This window comes from Camelina sativa, chromosome 11, assembly GCF_030686135.1.
Source record: "Camelina sativa cultivar CO46 ecotype springtype chromosome 11, ASM3068613v1".
NCBI classification, from domain to species: domain Eukaryota; kingdom Viridiplantae; phylum Streptophyta; class Magnoliopsida; order Brassicales; family Brassicaceae; genus Camelina; species Camelina sativa.
Window position 1 is genome coordinate 42,562,076 of NC_141890.1, and position 8,029 is coordinate 42,570,104.

Below are 8,029 nucleotides of genomic sequence, written 5' to 3' on the forward strand. Positions count from 1 at the left end.
TTTCAAAATCCTCTTGTCTTTCTATCTTCCTTCTTGCCTTGTTACTTGGGAACTCCATTGGGTTGCTTGGATTTGTTCTCTTAGAACTTAGAGAGAAAGCTCTTGAGTGACCTACCAAAATTGAGAGAAACACTTTTGTGTGTGTGGATTTTTTATCTGCTAACTTTTGGTGTTAAGTTTTCAGGAAACCATGGAAAGCGATGGAGAAAGAGATCGGCCAAGAAATTCTGTCGCCGGGCTACCTAACTTGCAAATGAGGGCATTGAATGACACTATTACTGAACCTTATTAATAAAGGTATAGAAGAACTACACCACAGGCTCGACGAGATTCAGAATAGCCAACAAACCCGTTCTATACCCGCAGCCAGGAGAGATAGTTCAAGGAGGACTCACCGGCCCGAGGAGGAAATTGAAGAAGAGGAGTTCCATGAAGAAGATGATCGATCCATCAACCGACCTAGACGAAGTCATAGAAACCGTGATCAAGGTGATGTTAATCCTTTTGGTACAAGAAATGACAATTTAGGTGGTTTAAAGCTTAAAATTCCAACCTTTGAAGGTAAAAACGATCCAGATGTTTACTTAGAATGGGAAAGGAAAATGGAGTTAATGTTCGATTGTCAAAACTTTTCTGAACTCAAGAAGGTTAGGTTAGCAGCAACTGAGTTTATAGGTTATGCTATTAACTGGTATGATCAAGTTATGACTCACAGGAGAAGGACAGGTGGAAGACCAATAGCTTCATGGGATGAGCTCACTACATTGATGAGGAAACGGTTTGTGCAGGTTGATTACCACCGAGATCTCCACCAAAAACTCAGACACTTGCTTCAAGGAACCAAATCTATGGAGGACTATTTCCAGGAAATGGAAAGCTTAATGATAAAGGCGGATGTAGATGAAACCTTAGAAGCTACCATGGCCAGATTCCTTGCAGGCCTTAACCGGGACATTCAGGACAAAATGGAGCTTCAAGAATATGAAGGCTTGGAGGAAATGTTGCACAAGGCGGTTCTAATCGAACAACAAAACAAGAGGAAGGGTTTCTCTAAACCTTCCTTTGCTCCAAAATCAAGTTATCAAGATAAAGGTAAGTCTCCAACCCCATCAACTTCAGTTTTTAAGACTAATGCTCCTGCTCGTTTTGATAAAGGAAAGGCAGTCGAGACCAATAATTGGGCAAGGGATATTCGGTGTTTGAAATGTCAAGGACTTGGACATTATGCCAACAAATGTCCGAATCAAAAGGTAATGATCCTTCTAGATAACGATGAAGTGGAGTCTGAGGACGAAAAAGAAAAAGAGGAAGATCTCGGTCCAATCTTTGACGAAGAGGAAGAACAATTTGAATATCCAACTCAAGGGACACTTCTGGTCACTAGGAGATCATTGAGCGTTCAGCCTAAGTCCAATGACCGAGAACAAAGGGAGAATCTCTTTCACACTAGATGTTTAGTTCAAGATAAAGTTTGTTCTTTGATCATTGACGGTGGAAGCTGTACTAACGTTTCTAGTGATTCTCTTGTTAGGAAACTTGGACTTGAGACCAGACCTCATCCGCGACCCTTTAAACTGGAATGGTTGAATGAAATGGGTGAACAATACGTCAGGGAGCAAGTCACGGTTCCTCTTACCATCGGCCGATATGAAGACGAGATCCTGTGCAATGTCCTTCCCATGGATGCAAGCCATATCCTTCTAGGACGACCTTGGCAGTTTGACATGAGGGCGATACATGATGGCTACACCAACCAACATTCCTTTGATCATACAGGAAAAAGATCACTTTGGTTCCTTTAACTCCATTGGAGGTCCATCAAGACCAGGTCCAGTTGAAGAATAGCCGAGACAAAGAAATTAAACCAGCAAAACCTGAGGTATCTCCTAAGAACTCCAACTTCTTTGTCAAAGAAAGTCAAGTAAGGAAATCTTTGTACTCTCAACAGCCATTGTTTTTCTTGTATATAAATAAACACTAAATAGGATTTTCTGACCTTGCACCGGAGCTCCCGAGTGATTTGATAGGTGTTTTGCAGGAATTCTTAGATATCTTTCCAAAAGAGAACCCTGACAGTTTGCCGCCAATAAGAGGTATAGAACACCAAATTGATTTCATCCCAGGTGCGTCACTTCCAAACCGGTCGGCTTATCGAACCAATTCATTGGAAACAAAGGGACTTCAAAAGCAGATTGGAGAACTTCTTGAAAAAGGTTACATCAGGGAGAGCCTAAGCTCATTTTATGTACCTGTTCTCCTTGTGCCTAAGAAGGATGACTCTTGGCACATGTGTGTTGATTGTAGAGACATCAACAACATTACGGTAAAGTATCATCATCCTATTCCTAGGCCTTATGATATGCTTGACGAACTGCATGGTTCTTGTATCTTTTCTAAGATAGATCTCAAAAGTGGATATCACCAAATACTCATGAAAGAGGGTGATGAATGGAAAACTGGTTTCAAAATTAAGCATGGGTTGTATGAATGGTTGGTTATTCCTTTTGGGCTAACAAATGCACCCAATACTTTTATGAGGTTAATGAACCATGTTTTGAGAAAATTCATTGGAATCTTTGTTGTAGTTTACTTTGATAATATCTTAGTCTATAACAAGAATCTGGATGAACATGATCAGCATCTAAAAGCGGTTCTAACAATTCTTAGGGAGGAAAAGTTGTTTGCCAATCTCAAGAAATGCACTTTTTGTACGGATAACCTTGTCTTTCTAGGTTTTGTTGTTAGTGCAGATGGCATTAAGGTTGATGAGGAGAAAGTTAAAGCTATAAGAGTATGGCCAAGCCCTAAGACCGTTGGAAAAATAAGGAGCTTTCATGGACTAGCTGGATTCCATAGGCACTTTGTGAAGGACTTTAGGACTATAGCTGCACCACTTACATAAGTCATCAAAAAGGATGTTGGATTCAAATGCGAGATTAAAAGAAAGATCAATGACAGTGTCTACCAACTTGATCTTCAAGGTAAGTACAATGTGAGTTCAAGATTTAATGTTGATGATTTAGTTCCTTTTGTGGCAGATGATCCAGATTTGAGGTTAAATCCTTTTCAAAAGAGGGGGATGATGTGATCATGGATGGAGCTAAGGAGGATGAACTAGTAGCTGACCTTGAACTTGAGGAATATGTAGCTGAGATTGAACCAGAGGAGCTTGTTCCTGAGGATGCTATGCTTGTACCTGTTGGACCAATGACCAAGGGCAAGGACCAAACAGCTTGTTGGAGCTGTTCATTTGATATTTGAAGATAGTTGGAGCAAAGAGAACATGAGAATTTATATTGGGGATGATATATATCAAGTACAGTCCACTTTGGGCATAATACAAGCCCAAGAAAGCCCAAATAATCACTTTATTTTGTGGTCAAAAGAGGGGTGACGAAAATAGAGTTCAACTCACCTTGGGAAAGACACCTTGGATGAGAAACATGCACCAAGGGTTGAATCTTCATTCAACTTACTATCTTTATTATCTTTTGGTTTCAAGAACAATTAATACTTGGCTTCGTTACCAAGTTTCTTATCACTATATAAACTCATGTAATCTTATTTGAGAATAATCAATAAATTTTCCTTTTCATTTTATTAGTCTATCTCTTTGTTCTTTGTCTAGAACATTTTCTTGTTTCTTGGTATGTAATATCCAAGCAACAACCTCCTTTTCCTGGACTAGTGTGTCATATCTAGCAGCCATTGGAGTTGGGAATATCAGCAGCCTTCCGCAACTGCTGTGCGACCCTTCAATCCATTAAATCTCCCTTGTTGCACCTTGCACCTTGGCGAGTTTCCATCCTTTCTAATCCGGCTGAGTGATCCTCGAATTTGGGCGTATCAGAGCTGCTCGATCCCCACCGGCATGCGTCTCGAAAACTGCCAGAACATCCGCCTTACACTTCTTCAACATATACCGGATTGACCTCCAGAAATTAGGTTTATTCGCCCCCCCCCCCCCAACAATTCCATAGTATTAGATCTATCATTGAGCTTTCAAAAAAGATTCGAAAAACCGGGGAGGACCACCATCGACTCCTCCTGCTGGAGAACGGCGACCCCCACCGCGGGAGAGCCACCGGATCCCAGCGGAGAACCGCCACCGACATCTAAGTTCGTCGGGGCGAGTGAACTGCCAACCCCACTCTGATCTCTCCCGATCGAAAAAACTCCACCCAATCGACCCCAACTCTCCTTCTCCTCTCTCAATCTCTTTCCACTCGCAGAAAGTTCCAATTCTCCCTTAGTTGGGCCAAACACCAGCCTTCGTGTGGGCATATTAGGTTTGAAAGATTTGGGCCTCGGACCAGTCACATCTTGGGCGTTAAGGCCCACTGCCTTCCTTTCTTTCAAGCCTTCTTTAGCTCCCCTTTGTTGTTTAATCACCCCCCTTATGCGACGTGTTCCCCCTTACGTACTCCAGACGCATATCTGATCGTATCACCTTCTGAGGATCCTGATTTTCCTTATCTCCCGTAACAATATCAATTTCCCTTGATTCGCGGGATGCCAAATCCAGCTCCAACCTTCCAAAACTGTTAGATATCGGAATATCCCCAGAATATTTTCCCTGAGCCACAACACGACGGTCCCTTTTCGAGCCCTTACCGGAACCCCCCGCCGCAAACACCACCGGAGAATCTTGTGTAACCGTCTTCTATTTCTCGAAGCAACCAATGTGAAACCATCCTCACCTGAATCTGTCCGCGGTGGACTCCTCTACACTGGCCCCACTGAAATACTAGGTTCACCTCTCTCTCATATACAATCCGCGGACAAGAGTGGACCAAATGCCCATAGATTCCACAATTCAAACATATGTTTGTTAACCCCTCATAAGAAACAAAGTATCTCTCTCTGTTGATTAACACAGTGCCTTTGAGCGGATCCCACAAGTTAACTTCCACACACACCCTAGCAAAACGAGCCCTCTCAAAGTGTAACGTAGTGAGGTCCACTTTAAGCGGTGTCCCCAGACCCTCCGCAATGCTCAACAGGATAGCCTTGTGGTAAAAGGTCACTGGGAGATGCAATAACCGAACCCAAACAGGAGTTGTAACGATCTCATCCCGTAACGGGTCAAAGTCCGGAGACCACCGTTGCACCATTAGATAACTCCCAAAGATTTTCTACGGACCACCCGTTAAAGCCGCCATAATCTCTTCCTCCACCGCAAAGCGCACCATAAAAAACTGACGCGGGAGATCCATCACCAACATCTCCCCCGCTGGCTTGCACATCTCCCGCAGTCTCCTGCTCAACACAGATACAAAAATATTACGGCCTAGCACCTTCACAATCATGCACTGCTGCCATAAGCTGTTCATCGCTGATAGGACTTCCTCATTTATAACGATCTCAGGTTCACCATTCTTCCCATTAGGAAAAGACAGCCGCACTCGCTCCCTAAAAAACACATCATCCATCACTTCATCCCGTGTTAAAAACCCAGCACCACCACTACTCTTCACTTTGTTGACCCATGACATAGGCCGATCAGGAGGATCCCCTGGTGGACGGCCTCTCTCCCCTACATCCAGCATGGTAGCAAGATATGAAAACGAATCTGCTATATTAGGGTTCCCTTCGATCGCCGCCATCTTTTGGAAACGAATCTGCTATATTTATCCTTCCACTTACCAAGATATGAAATTGATACTAAACATGTATACTAAATTGATACTCAACATTCAACAACTACAGATTGATATGCAGTTAAGTGAATGACGAAGTTGCAAAATATTGAGATGATTTAATTCAATAGATTAAGTAGTACTTTTTTATGCTTGATAAAAAATTTCCACGCAGAGTCAGCGGAATCATTCAAATACAATAGCTTAATCACAACGAAATGATTTGACATCATCATATTATTGTTGATCACCAAGAAACGGAGAAGGTCCCGTTATAATTTATTAATTTAGCACCCTTAATTTCTGTTTATTGTTGAGCCCAACCTGTTTAATTGAGCCTATCCTAGTTGTGGAAGTTTAACTCTGGCTTGTAAAATCTTATTTCATGTTCTTGACCCCCAGGCTTCATATCATTGCAACTGAAGACATTAAGCTTGACTTAAAATTGTTAGGCATTCCAAAATGTACGAGTTATTCGCATTTAAGATAATGTGTGCCACTGATTTTCACTACAAGAAACTAGCTTATGACTGACAAGCATATCCGTTAGAAAGTCGTTGGAAAACACCTATTACCAACAAATTACTGACGGATGTGTCCGTCGGTTTTAGGTTGTCGAAAAAATAAATCTGTCGGTAATCTGTCAGTAATTACCGACGGATTTATGAAACAGGCAATTACCGACAGATTATCGACAAATATATTGACGGTCGGTTTGTCGGTAAATCTGTTAATAATTGCTTGTCGAAAATCCGTGGGAGATGGGTTTGTCGGTAAGCCCGTCGGTAATTGTTTGTCGGACATTCTTCGGAGTTATGTTTCCGACAATATTACTGACTGAACAATATCGGAAAATGTTCGTCGAACCGACGAAATAACCAACTATTTAACGATGAAATTTCGAGAAAGCTTGTCGTTTTCTACAAATTACCGATGGTATGTTCCGAGAAAGTCCGTCATTTCTGACAGATGTCCGACGGAATGTATCGGAAAATGTCTGTCGTTTCCGACAGATTTTCGACGGATATATATGTATATATTTTATTAAATAGCATAATTATATAAATTTAATACTGAAAATATTCATTAAAACTGAAATGCTTATATATTTAAACGAAAGTTAAAAGTTTTAGAAAAAATATTTTTTAAGTGAAAACATGCAAAATACTCTAAGAACCGAAAACAAATAATTGTTCCAAAAAGAAAGCAAAGATTCAAGAAAACCTAAGAAGCGGAATGTCTTGCATCTCACTCATGAACGCTGCTAGCTCCGCGTCCCTCTTCTTGTCCTCCTCGTCCCTTCTTTTGTTCCCCGCTTTTTGTTCTTCCTTTTCCTTTTCCAAAGCTGCAATCCGATCATCCTTCTCTTGCATAGCTTGTTGGAGCTCTTGGGTGGGAGCAAATGAAAAACCCGATGAACGAGAAAACGAACTTATTTCGGAGAGATTTCCTAGTCCGAAAACCCATCCCTTGGTTTTAATAGTTTCCTACACATGTATTTTAAAAATTATATAAATATTTTAAAACAAAACAAAGTAAAACAAAATTTTAAAAATATATGTTACCTCTAAAAAAATTTCGTTCAATTTCTCTCTTCTAAATCAAATAGTAGACTCCGATCCATCAAGAGATTGTAGCATCTCCTCCTCCTGCTTCCTCGAACTCTCAACAACCAGCTTAGCTCAACCATATTGTAATTGGCCGGTCTTTTTGTTGGTTTGCATATGATGTTCATATATTTTACCCTATTTTCCCTTAATATATTCACATCTTTTGCATCATTTGCTATCCTTTTTGACCATTATTGCATAGTTTTAGGATTGTTCTTGCATTAGAGTGTAGTTGCATTGCATTTGCATCTTTTCTTGCATAAACAGGTGATTTTAGAGCCTAAGGAGCATGGAAGCAATGCTGAGGAGAAGTGAAGCAATCATGAGGAGAAAGCAAAGGAGTTAAGGCTGGAGAACCAAGGTCCGGAGTCCCACTCGACCAGACACTCGACCGTGTGCTGAGAGTGACTCGACCGAGTGGAAGGAGCACAAGAAAACCCAACTCGACCGGTCACTCGACCGAGCACCGGGTCGAGTTGGCCGAGCCGCCTGACTATTTTGTCTTGTAGAATTTTTAGGGCTTCCTCTCCTTTTTCCTATTTAAGGACCTTGTACCCTGCAGCCACAAGGGAGCAAATTTTTAGATATTCTCAAACCTAGTATTTTACCCTTTTGGGGATTTATGCTTTTTGCACTTTTATTTTCTTAGATCTTGTACCTCTTTTGAAGGAGAAAACACAAGATTCTTCATACTTGTTTGTTTCATAACTTTCAAAGTATCAAGAATTCGTGTTTGATTCCTTCTCCAATATTGTAGATCTCTGTTTTATCTTTCTAATC

The 8,029-nt window shown here is 41.1% G+C and overlaps 1 pseudogene; it reads left to right on the forward strand.

The window, feature by feature from the left end:
- The first annotated feature begins 266 nt into the window (after positions 1–266).
- Positions 267–2,902, forward strand: LOC147935303 (uncharacterized; annotated as a pseudogene).
- The last annotated feature ends 5,127 nt before the right edge of the window (positions 2,903–8,029 follow it).